This window comes from Theropithecus gelada, chromosome 10 (genome assembly GCF_003255815.1).
Source record: "Theropithecus gelada isolate Dixy chromosome 10, Tgel_1.0, whole genome shotgun sequence".
NCBI lineage: Eukaryota > Metazoa > Chordata > Mammalia > Primates > Cercopithecidae > Theropithecus > Theropithecus gelada.
The window spans coordinates 90,261,709-90,275,429 of NC_037678.1; the positions used below are offsets into that span (position 1 = coordinate 90,261,709).

A 13,721-nucleotide genomic window follows, 5' to 3' on the forward strand; every position below is an offset into this window, starting at 1 on the left:
TTGCTTGGAACATGAAGGAAGGAAGGCAGATTCTTTATAAATTCAAATCCATCTTGTCCGGTTGCCCACATTGTGCTGAGTGTCCTCATTGGCTGCTCCAGCCTCCCACCCACATGGCTAGACTTCAAGGAGTGGAGGGTGAGAACCCTCTCCCTTGTCTGTTCCAATGACCAGTGCCCGAAATCCCACCTTGGGAGGGCCCTTCCTTTCCCACTGTTAAAATACGACACCCCCTCCACCCGGAAGGCATGTTCTCCAAAGTGAGCCTTCTAGGTCACTTGTCCCCAAAAAGAAGAAAAGAACAAGACTTCCTGAGAACTGATCTGGGCCAGGAATGCAGCAGCGCTTGATGTCTGAGGGAAGCGGTTTTTCATTCAAGAGGGAAGGAAGAGGAACATGCCCCAAAGCGAGGTGGGGACTTTGACTACAAACTCAGTGGGGCTCAGCATTCTGCCTGTCTCTGGCTCATTTTCCTGGGCACTGCGACTGAAGCAGGAGATTAGACTGGGGGCCTTTAACTCAACCTAATCCCAAATGCACCTTTATTTTATGTCTCACTAAGGAAGAACTAACATTGAAATGGAAAACGACGGCATCCTGCTTTCTTTAGAATTTTATTTTTAACTTATTTGAAGGGGCTTTACATTTAATTAGGTAAAAATTTTTATAATATAGTACTTGGGTGACTATAAAAAGAAAAATATGAGCAAAATAAAATTGGTTAATATAGTCTAAATTTCTTAACATTGACCTGGTTTTTCTGATTCACTTTTGACTCCCAAATTGTTGTTGCCTGTGGTCTCCTCACTCCTCTGGCAATGCCATCCTGAGTGCCATGAAGAGTCTTGGTAATACAGTAATTCTGTTCTTTAATTTTATCTTTCACTAACAAATAATGATTGCATATATTAATGAGGTATAATGTGATATTTTGGTATGTGTTTACATTGTAGAATGATAAAATCAAGTAAATTATTATATCTATCACCTTATGTACTTATGAATTTTTGTGATAAGAATATTTAAAACCCAATCTTTAAGCAATTTTGAAATATACAATGCTATGATTAATTATACTCATCATGCTGTACAATAGATCACTAAAGCTTTGACCCTCTGCCTGGCTGAACGTTGTACGTTTTAATCAACATCTCTCTTTTCTCCATCCACCCCCATCCCTGAGCCTTTGATAAACACCATCCTACTCTCTCCTTCTATGAGTTTGCCTTTTATCATCCAAGCATGAACTGAAAGCGTTGGCTCTGGGTTCTGAAGCTGGTTTTGCAGCCTGCTTCTGATTCCTGCTTTGGGGAGGGCTCCTGAAGGGAAATTTTCCCTTCTCACTCCCAGACCAATTAGGAGAGGCTCCAGGATTTCCATGCACATGGCGGATACCACTCTCCAGGGTTTGATGCTGGTGCTTTTGATATTCATGCATGTAATAGTCCGGGGCAACTATGTGGCATGACTACTTCTTAGAGGAAGTGGTTGTAAGGAAGCTTTGATATATACTAAGATGCATCCCAACTTCAGAACTGCTAAGATACAGAAAAAAGTATAAGTTAGAATCAATGCAAAAATCGCAGCCCCATCCCTGCCTGCTGCTCAGCTCTGCCATGCCCCAGAATCACGGCCTCCCAGAAGCCTGCAGCCTCGTCGTGAGTCACAACCTGTGTCTGAACACTCGATTTATCTTCATCTTTCTTGAAAGACTGTATGTAAACTGATCACATTGCTCTACTCCCCACTTCCCTCCAAACTAAACCAAATAACACAATTCAGTGGCTTTTCTGGAGCAAGAGGACAGAGAGTGATACCAGCGTTCAGACCCAGGAGTGCTGTGGGTATGTTCGTTATCTAGGCATAAAACAGCTCGGCATCAAAGCATCCCTGGGAAAGGTCAATATCCAGGCTCTCTTCTGCTTCTGCTCCTGATCTCCATCACACCTACCTCTTTGCAGGGTGTGCTGCGGGTCTGGACTGGTGAGAACTGAGCCTGGGAGAGGAGACCAAGCAAAGGCTTAATTTTCTGCTCTGTTTTCCCCAGTTTGCCCGGGGATCATCTTTAGCGGTGGCAGATGGGAGGCTTTGTTCTTCATTGCTCCTCCGTTAAAGTGCTGTCCCTGAGATCCCTAGAAAGAGTTTGTTTTATTTGTTTTTTGGCCAGTGGTGCATTCAGTAAAAGGCCCAGGCAACTCCCCAGAGGAACTTTATTCTTTATTTTAGTGGCTCAGGAGCCTGGAGATATTAATCTTTTTCCACTTCAGAGCTTGCTGAGAAAGGGTTTGGGAGCTTGAAAGGGGATGGCTTACTTTTCTTTTGGTTCAGCATGATAACAGCCACAGACTCTGTGAGGGGACTCTGTCTGTTCTACATGAGGTTTTGAACAGATTACTTTTCTCAGCCAGCTTCCTGGGGAGAGACTCACTTTCATTGAGAAGATGGCCTGAGCTTTGTAGAATAAAACAATGCTTCAGGCCGGATGAAAGAGACACCGTTCTGTAGAGGCCAGGGAAGCCTTTTCTTGACGTTCTAGAGAGAAGCAAAGTGGAAGAGAGAAAGGAGAGGGGGGCTGGGGACTGGCAAGAGGCCTCACTGTGGGAGCTCAGATCATTAATGTTAATTCTCCCACACCCCTGCCATGGCCCCAGACGTGGGGGAAGGGGAGGAGGTGTTTTCCTCTGACTTTACCTTTGGCTGTGTGACTTGTTTTGGTCAGTGGGATGTCAGCAGATATCACATGGGTAGAGGCTTGAAAGGCTCTTGGGTGGGGATTTTGCTCTGTTGCACTCCTGACTTTTATCATAGCAAGAACATGCCTTGGGTATTTGTAGGACCAGGAACAAGAAGAAACACATGGAACAGACCTAGGCCCAACCCACAGCTTGTGCCAAGCCCACCCAAGTCCAGACTATTAGCCAAACCCCAGCCAACCCACAGATATGTGATCAGAGAATAAATTCTCATTGTTGTGTACTACTGTGCTTTGGGATTATTTGCTATGCAGCACATTGTGGCAATAGCTGACTAATACAGAACTCTTTCTTTACTCTCTCAAATCATTAATAAAGTCAATAAATTCATGAAATGCTTGGGATAAATGATGTTTTAAAAATGGGAACCAATGAGGGATTGTGTGTGAATTGTAAGGCCGTTTTGAAGGAGAAGGAAGCATTTGGAAGAAAGTTCCAGATGGAGACAGTCTGTAGGGACAGCTTTAGAGCCCCATAAGGCCATGGAAATCGGGGCTGGGCTAAGTTTTACTGGCTCTCTGAGAGACATAGATCACTCAGTGGATAGTCGCTTAAATAAGAAAGGATACAAGATAGACACCAAGAATACAGGTCCATTAGTCAAAGTTTTCCAGAGAAACAAAACCAATAGGACTTGTGTGTGTGTTTTTATGCATATATATATATACATTTTAAATTTATGTTTTACAAGAATTGGCTCAAATGATTATGGAGGCTGACAAGTCCAAATTCTGCAGGGTGGGCTGGCAAGCTGGAGACCCAGGGAAGAGTCATTGTGGTAGTTTGAGCCTGAAGGTAGTCTGCCACGGAGCCAGGAAGAGCCAACGCCACAGAACAAGTCTGAAGGCCTTCTCATGGTTGATTGCTTCTTGCTCAAGGGAGGTAAGTATTTTGTTCTATTTCAAGTCTTCAACTGACTGGACGAGGCTCACATTATGCAGGATGATGCTTTACTTCGCCAATTTAAATGTTTATCTCATTCAAAACCACCCTCACAGAAACATCAAAATAATGTTTGAGCACGTATCTGGGCAATGTGGCCCAGCCAATTTGACACATGAAATTAACCAACAGTTGGCTTTAATCTTTCTCTAGCTCTACAAAAAGAAACCCATTTTCTCCATATTAGCAAGTTATAAGTTACCAAGGAGAGAGCCAGCATCCAACTCAAATCACATCCCAAAGGACGTGACTTGTGGCTATTGTTGAGAAAATTTTCTACTGGGCCTACTGAATCCACCAAGCTTTGTCAAATATCATTGCTACTATTCTTTAAAAAGTCTTTATTGGGTTATAGCATACACAAGCAGAGTGCACAAGTCATAATGTGCATCTTGATGAATTTTCACAAAGTGAACTAGCACTGGGTCAAAAAACAGAATATTATGAACACCTCCAAGCCCCTTTCACATTCCCTTCTAGTCACTACCTTCTTCCTAAGGGTAACCATTACTTTTCCTTTTAAAACCACAGATTAGTGTTGGCTGCTGTGTACCTTATGGCAGGTGTATTTTCCAAAGACTGCTGCACTAATATATCCCATCCTTCCTTTCCTGAGAATGTGCTGCTGATATTCCTCCATCTCTGCTTCCTCCCTTTGAGTATGTGTGGACCTGGGACTGTAGCAGAAGTAATAGCATGCGACTTCTGGGGCTTAGTTATAAAAGACAATGACTCCCTGATCCTTTTGGGGTGATCACCCTTGGAATCCAGCCACATGCAAGGCCAAGTTGATGTGTTCCAACCACAGCTCCAGTTGAGGTCTCAGCTGACAGCCAGCATTGGCTACCACCCATAGGAGGAGAAGCTTTCAGATGATTCCAGCCCCCTGAATTCCCGTCTTCCCACGTACCTCAGAATGGAACAGAGATGAGTTGTCCTCTACCAAGCCTTGCTCAAATGCAGACTTATAAAAAAAGTTGCTGTGGTTTAAAGCCACTAACTTTTCAGGTCATTTGTTGCACAGCAAGAGATAGCTAGAATGTACTTTATACAAATGGTGTCATCCAGTAGGTGTACTTTCCTGACATTCCACCTTATGTCTGTGAGAGTCTCCATGTTGTTGCATGTAGTCATAGACTGTTTATTCTTTTTGCTTTATAGTATGTGATTATATGAATAAAATACAGCTTATATATTCATTGTGCTACTGACAGACATCATATGTTTCTAGTTGGGGCTATTAATAAAGGCCAAAGATTCTAGTACATGTCTTCTGGTAAATGTCAGTACATGTTTCTATTGGGCATGTACCTAGAATTGGAATTGCTGTGCCTTAGAGTCCATCTGTGGTCCACTTCAGTAGTTACTGCCAAAAAGTTTTCTAATATTCTTTTTTGAACAAAATGTTAAAAGCCATGTCATAGGCTTGTTTATGGAGTGGTGCTCTGAGGTTTGATCCTGTGAGGGAGGGAGGTCGGATCAGAGGTGCCCTAGTCATCTCTAGAAAAGATACTAGGCCAGCACTTGGATTTATTCACTCTGTAACTCCAGGGCCAAGTAGGCTTGCAAAGAATGTGAACTTCAACAGCAACAATTTGTAGACTGGGAGCCTCCTGGTGTTACACGACTGTGGAGTAGCCCTTTCTTATATTCCTCTTTCTGACTTCCCTTTAACAAATTTGTGAAAGCACACACAAAGTCAAAGTGTGGCCTTGTCTTTGGAAACAATCATTGCCACAGTCCAAGGAAGTTTCCAGTAGGTGTTCCATGATTAAGAACATTCATGAACCATGCACCACAGGCCTTACCCTCTAAATCAGATTAGTCTGGAAAGACCCTGACGGAGTAAAGAGACAAGGCTAAATTGCCCTTTTATATGCCTTGGTTTGTATTTTAAATGGAAATTAAACCCAACAGCCACAGAACCTGCAACGTACAACTGAAGTGATGACATAATGAACCATGACTGAGATCATGGCAAAGACAACTGTAGCATTGTTGCTGCCCATCCAACAGCAATTATGAAGATGCCATTTATAATAGCCTTGATTTCAGGTTGGTGAAATATGAAAAAATGTGCTTGTCAGAATGGCCACAACACAACATTTGAATATCATGCCCAGCCACAATCTCTCTCCTTTTGCCTATGTATTTGGATTGTACATGCTGATTGTTACCTCTGTCAGCTTAGATAATTAGAGATAACTTAAATGTGATTCCTGATTCTGTCAGTGGTTTGAAATAAGTATTATACCTTCTCCATGTCCCTATGTCTGAATTTATCAAATGTTCAGGATGGACATTTCCCAAAAGGAAACATTTCTTGTACCTGTCACTAGTGTTGAGGAATGTTTGGGGTACTCCTAGTAGGAACTGTTCCCTTGGAAATGAGATCTTAGATGTCACCATTAGGGCAAACAATGTCTGGGAAGCTGCTGAGTGGTCCATGATGTGGACAAAGGAGAGAGCAGGACAGGGAAGTGAGAGAGAGAAAGACTGAGAAGAGAGAAACAATGAGACAGCAGCAACCAGGAAGGCAGGAAGATGTGGAAGAGGGGAGAAAACTATAGCTGATAGAGATTGGTCAAGGCCTCAGAGGGCCTCCGTGAACTGCTCCCACTTTGGCTATAAAGCACAAAATAATGCACTTGAAGGGTTCTTGTGAGCTTCTTCTACAAAATGGGATGATGTTAATTATGGCAATGGTGATGATCTACATCTACCTCCTTGTGTTATCATGAAGATTTGTGCAGATGATACATACAAGGTCTTTATCTCAGCACCCAGAGGGTAAGTACTTAAGAAATGCAGCAGGCATTTGCTCCCGCTGTTTCTGCTCCTGGGTTAACAATCAAGATGGTACATGCTGAAGCCTTTTCTCGTCCTTTGAGTCGGAATGAAGTTGTTGGTTTAATTTTCCGTTTGACAGTATTTGGTGCAGTGACATACTTTACTATCAAATGGATGGTAGATGCAATTGATCCAACCAGGAAGCAAAAATTAGAAGCTCAGAAACAGGTCACTTGGAGTGATATAGCAGGTTTAGATGATGTCATTACGGATCTGAAAGACACAGTCATCTTACCTATCAAAAAGAAACATTTGCTTGAGAATTCCAGGCTTCTGCAGCCTCCAAAAGGTGTTCTTCTCTATGGGCCTCCAGGCTGTGGTAAAACGTTGATTGCCAAGGCCACTGCCAAAGCAGCAGGCTGTCGATTTATTAACCTTCAGCCTTCGACACTGACCGACAAGTGGTATGGAGAATCTCAAAAATTGGCTGCTGCTGTCTTCTCCCTTGCCATAAAACTACAACCATCCATCATCTTTACAGATGAAATAGACTCCTTTCTACGAAACTGTTCAAGTTCTGACCATGAAGCTACAGCCATGATGAAAGCTCAGTTTATGAGTCTCTGGGATGGATTGGATACTGATCACAGCTGTCAGGTCATAGTAATGGGAGCTACCAATCGTCCTCAGGACCTTGACTCTGCTATAATGAGAAGAACGCCTACAAGATTTCACATCAACCAGCCTGCTTTAAAACAGAGAGAAGCAACCTGAAACTCATCTTGAAAAATGAAAATGTGGATAGGCATGTAGACCTGCTAGAAGTGGCCCAGGAAACTGATGGCTTTTCAGGAAGTGACCTAAAAGAGATGTGTCGAGATGCTGCCCTCCTCTGTGTTAGAGAATATGTTAATTCTACATCAGAAGAAAGCCATGATGAAGATGAAATTCGGCCTGTTCAACAGCAGGACCTGCATCGGGCAATTGAAAAGATGAAGAAATCAAAGGATGCAGCATTTCAGAATGTTTTAACACATGTTTGTTTAGATTAAGAGTAAAGATCATTTGTATAGTTCAGAGATCTAGTTTGGTGTGTCCTCTTATCAGTCAGTGGAAATAGAATGGAAAGAGTGCTCTTTAAACCATGAGGGAACTCAGTGTTTATGGTTTTATACTCTGAATTCTAAGTTATTGAGATATAGTTGTTATGTAAGTGGTATTACTGTTTGTCAAAAATCACAAGGAGGAACAGTTGAATCCAGCCTGAAAATGGGTGCCTGTGTTTGACCTCTTTAGCCATATATTGTACAGCCTTATAGAATCTAAGCTGGTCTTAAAGCCATAAATGATTCATTGGGTCATTAGTGAGAAACGGGGATGTGGTTAGGTGCTGGTTCCTAGACATGTGAGTATGTGTGTGTGTGTATGCGTGTATGTGTGTGTATATTAAATGTATATATCCACACATTTTATATTGACATTCTGTAGATATGTTTGAATACAGAAACATTTTTTACTCCAACTACTGAATCCAGGAGTACCAAATAATATATAGTAAAACTAAGATTTAAGGTTGTGTCAAAAAGGCACAGTGATTCAGCCATTTCCATTTGTCATTTCTTTCAACCTTTTTTAAGTTGAGTGTTTTTCTTTCTGCAGTTGATTAGTTGGATCCTCCACATCTTGCATATATACACGGGCTCAATTATTATGTTTGTCAGGATAATCAAATAAAAATACTAGTTCATGGTCAGCATTGAATGGTTGTTAGGCAGTCATGTGCTCAACACTGATTTCACCTCTTTCTGTAAGTATACTGAGTATAAACTTTTTAAGTTTAAATTGATTTACATGAAAGTGGATTAAAAGACTTTTCAAAAGAAAAGGTTTCAAAAACCTCAGTACCCTTTAATACATGTACATTTCTTTCCTTTCTTCATTTAAAGTACATACGTCTGTTGTAACTATGTTTCTTAAATATTATTTTAAGGTTATGTGTTCTTTAATTATGGTCAAATATAATTTGGTCAACAAAAATGAAATAATAGTTTAAAACAAGTAGTTGTTACTAAGTGTGCTAAAAATACTCATTTTGTAATTAATTTTAGTTTTCTTAGTATATTATAAATTGTGCCCTGGTCAAGTACAAATGTACACATCAAAATGCCCATATAGTATCTATCTGTAGTCATTTAATGTGAATTATATGTAAATTTTTTTTTTCAATATTTTACTAACCAGAATTCTGTTACAGGCACCTAAACACGCAGCATGAGGAAAAGGGCACAACACAATCTTGGGGTGCTTTCTGAATCATCAGATTAAATTATGCTTCATGTTTTTGCTTTTACTGTATTTATTTTAAAACTCTCAATCTTTTTTCATGTGTTACTGGATTAATTTATCTGATAATGTCTCTCACAACAATCTATTAGATCGTTTATTCTTCGGTTGTACTTTGAATGGTGGGGTAGCAGTTTCAGCTGAACATTGGATAACAAAAAGCAAGTTATGGAAGATTGTGAAGAGGATGGAAAAATTGAATACAAGATACCAAAAATGAAAAAAAGTGTCCCATTTTAAATTATTTTATAAATGTGTAATAAAGGGGTCCCTCTTTTTTTTTTTTTTAAAAAAAAGAAATGCAGTGAATGTTAAAATTCTACACAGGTGGTAATCTAGATTGTAAATAACAAACCTTGCCTGATAAAAATCCAGACAATAATCTGGCTATTTTTTTTGTTTTTAGCACATATCAATGACCAGTTTTCTCTTTCTTTTTTTAAAAATTTATTTATTTTTATTTATTTATTATTATTATTATACTTTAAGTTCTAGGGTACATGTGCATAACGTGCAGGTTTGTTACATATGTATACTTGTGCCATGTTGCTGTGCTGCAGCCATCAACTCGTCAGCACCCATCAACTCGTCATTTACATCAGGTATAACTCCCAGTGCAATCCCTCCCCTCTCCTCCCCATGATAGGCCCCGGTGTGTGATGTCCCCCTTCCTGAGTCCAAGTGATCTCATTGTTCAGTTCCCACCTATGAGTGAGAACATGCGGTGTTTGGTTTTCTGTTCTTGTGATAGTTTGCTAAGAATGATGGTTTCCAGCTGCATCCATGTCCCTACAAAGGACACAAACTCATCCTTTTTTATGGCTGCATAGTATTCCATGGTGTATATGTGCCACATTTTCTTAATCCAGTCTGTCACTGATGGACATTTGGGTTGATTCCAAGTCTTTGCTATGGTGAATAGTGCCACAATAAACATACGTGTGCATGTGTCTTTATAGCAGCATGAGTTATAATCCTTTGGGTATATACCCAGTAATGGGATGGCTGGGTCATATGGTACATCTAGTTCTAGATCCTTGAGGAATCGCCATACTGTTTTCCATAATGGTTGAACTAGTTTACAATCCCACCAACAGTGTAAAAGCGTTCCTATTTCTCCACATCCTCTCCAGCACCTGTTGTTTCCTGACTTTTTAATGATCGCCATTCTAACTGGTGTGAGATGGTATCTCATTGTGGTTTTGATTTGCATTTCTCTGATGGCCAGTGATGATGAGCATTTTTTCATGTGTCTATTGGCTGTATGAATGTCTTCTTTTGAGAAATGTCTGTTCATATCCTTTGCCCACTTTTTGATGGGGTTGTTTGTTTTTTTCTTGTAAATTTGTTTGAGTTCTTTGTAGGTTCTGGATATTAGCCCTTTGTCAGATGAGTAGATTGCAAAAATTTTCTCCCATTCTGTAGGTTGCCTGTTCACTTTGATGGTAGTTTCTTTTCCTGTGCAGAAGCTCTTTAGTTTAATTAGATCCCATTTGTCAATTTTGGCTTTTGCTGCCGTTGCTTTTGGTGTTTTAGACATGAAGTCTTTGCCCATGCCTATGTCCTGAATGGTACTACCTAGGTTTTCCTCTAGGGTTTTTATGGTATTAGGTCTAACATTTAAGTCTCTAATCCATCTTGAATTAATTTTCGTATAAGGAGTAAGGAAAGGATCCAGTTTCAGCTTTCTACTTATGGCTAGCCAATTTTCCCAGCACCATTTATTAAATAGGGAATCCTTTCCCCATTTCTTGTTTCTCTCAGGTTTGTCAAAGATCAGATGGCTGTAGATGTGTGGTATTATTTCTGAGGACTCGGTTCTGTTCCATTGGTCTATATCTCTGTTTTGGTACCAGTACCATGCTGTTTTGGTTACTGTAGCCTTGTAGTATAGTTTGAAGTCAGGTAGCGTGATGCCTCCAGCTTTGTTCTTTTGACTTAGGATTGTCTTGGAGATGCGGGCTCTTTTTTGGTTCCATATGAACTTCAATGACCAGTTTTCAAAACAGACTATCATCAGGTAAATGCAACTGAGGCAAATAGAGTGACATGTAAGACACTTTGGAATCGTGCAGAGTCCCAGGAAATCTGCTGGGACCATGCTTTGCCATAGGCAGTAAAGCCTTTTGGGCAGGAGTTTATATACTGCCTGGGTTCAAATCCTGGCTCTGCCATTCACCAGTTTTATGGCCATGGGTGAGTTACCTAACCTCTCTGAGCCTTGAGCCTCAGTTTCTCATCTGTGAAAGGGAAATAGTGATAGTGTCCATTACATAAGGTTGTTGTGAAAGCTTAATATGGTTATGTAGGCAAAAACTTAAATAGGTCTGGGCACACAACAGTCAGTATGGTAGTTCTCTTTATCCATGGTTTCAGTTACCAACGGCAAAAATAGTTGGAAGTGGCTGTGTCTTTCCATGACTGTAGCTCCTGTCTGATCCCTGCCCTCCACCCCACACCTGACCCCTCAAGGCTCTAGCACTTACTGGATTCCAGCTCAGACCTAGGTATGTTAATGATTTCTGAGAACTAAAAATAAAATCCTAAGCCCTGCAACTGACTGAATAGAATCCCTCTTGGCTAAGGGGACCCCAGAGAAACCTAAACAACTGAGTTGCTGGCCATGAGAGGATGGGAGGTCATACATACCTTATTACCCCCTCCCTTTTGCAGTTTAGACACAACTACTAGCATTAATGCTAAAACAGAGATCATACCATTGACAGTACAGGCTCTCTGTGGCAACAAGATACCAAAATAGGACCTAAGGCTGTGCCAGACAAGGGTTAAATCATAGAAGTAAAGAACTACACTAAAAGAATAAACTGTGTTCTACCTGCCACAAGGTTTTTCTTTTTCTCTATCAGCTAAACAAGTACTGGTCTTGAGACAGGCAATATTGAAGCAGTTGCAACTCACCCACCACCAGATGCTGACCTCCACCTACTGTTCCACAAGTCATCACTATAGCTTTGATTGGACAAGAGACTGATTTCTGTAACTTACTCCTAATTAAAGACCATTGACCATGGACTGGCTCTGGCTGGTTTTACAGAGGCTGCACACTTGAGTCCCTTTGTATCCCTGCTTCACTTTTTGACGTATAGGGCCTAATTGTAATACAGTTAATGTTAAGTCTCCACCCCAAGATGAACACAGGTCTTATGTAACATACATGTTTATTCAGTATGCATGTGTTAAAATTCCCCTCTCATGAATATTCATGGAGCATCCTACAACCTGTTGAATATTTATACTTGGCCAACCCGCTCAGTAAAAATTCCTATCTTACCCCTTCCTCCTTCAAAGTGCCTGCTAAAGGTCTTTGTGGGAGGCTATGCTTCCTGGCCTGTCAGGATGGCCACCTTGCAGCCTATAACCCTGTGTAAGGCAGGATAATCACTTGAGCCCAGGAGTTTAAGGTTCCAGTGATCTATGATCATACCCCTGCACTCCAGCCTGGATGACAGAGTAGGATGTCATCTCAAAAGAAAAAGAAAGAAAGAAAGAAAGAAGAAAGAAAGAAAAGAAGAAAGAAAGAAAGAAGAAAGAAAGAAAGAAAGAAAGAAAGAAGGAAAAAAAGAAAGAAAAAAGAAAGAAAGAAAGAATCTTTTCCAAATTTAGAGGTCTCGTGATTAGCTATTTCTAGTCTTTGGGTGCATCAGCATCCCCTCTTTTTGATCTTTTAATCCTTTCCATTTTATTATTATTATTATTTTTGAGACAGGGTCTCACTTTGTTGCCCAGGCTGGAGTGTAGTGGTGTGATCTCTGCTCAATGCAGCCTTGATCTCCTGGGCTCAAGTGATCCTCCCACCTAGGCCTCCCAAGCAACAGGGACTTCAGGTGCACACCACAAGACCTAGCTAATTTTGTTTATTTTTGTAGAGATGGGGTCTCACTTTGCTGCTCAGGCTAGTTTGAACACCTAGGCTCAAATGATCCTTCCACCTCAGCCTCCCAAAGTGCTGAGACTTACAGGTGTGAGCTACTGTGACTGACAATACTTTCCATTTTAGTAAACGTCTTTCTAAAACTACCCAAGGTCATTTGCTGTTTTTGCTGAACCCCTTGAAGCCTTCTCTGCCAAGACTTGGGTTTTGCAATGTTGCTGCTGCTGCTGCAGTTGTTGGTGTTGAGATTGATGTGTCATGATGAAGGAGTTCCTTGAATAGGGAATAGACCTTGGGTGTTCTTTGAGCAAAATTGCTTTATAAAAGATCTTTTGAGTCTGTCTTCATAGCTATGGGACAGTAGATGACTGGGCAAAGAATCCCTGTGGCTGGCTGCAGAAGGTTGCAAAAATGGCCATACTTGTTCATTCCTTGCTGTATGCATCTGTCTTGCAATGTGACTTTGCAGCTCCTCCCGTTGAGAAGGGAGTCTATTTGTACGCCCCCTGAATCTGGCTTTTTTACTTGCTTTAACTAGTAGAATGTAGTAGAAGAGAAGGTAGGTCAATTCTGGGACTGCGCTTCAAGAGGGCTTGCATGTTTCTGCTTGTTTTCTTTGAACTCCTGCCTCTACTGTGAAAATAATCCAGAGTACCCTGCTGGGGGACCAGAGCCAACTAGTCCCAGTTGAGGCCCATACCTGTGAGAAAGCCCAGACAAGACCAACACAGCCAATTTGCAGCTGCAGACATAGGGGGGCAGCCAGCTGAGACCAGTAGAATCGCCAGCTGAGCCTAGCCTAAAGTTCTGACTCACAGAATTGCAAGCTAAAGAAATTGTTTTAGATTAATGTGTTACAGAGCTATGCACAATTGTTATTCTGTCTGTTGGGTGGCCTAGGCTATAACCTCCATTTCCTGGTAACTCAGAGATATCTTCCAAGGGCATGTGGGTAGGTGGGCATTTTGGTCATGCCAGGCTGTTCATACTCCCCTATCGCT

At 41.1% G+C, this 13,721-nt stretch overlaps 1 pseudogene; it reads left to right on the forward strand.

Moving 5' to 3' along the window:
• Positions 1-6,515: 6,515 nt before the first annotated feature.
• Positions 6,516-7,687, forward strand: LOC112633469 (annotated as a pseudogene).
• The last annotated feature ends 6,034 nt before the right edge of the window (positions 7,688-13,721 follow it).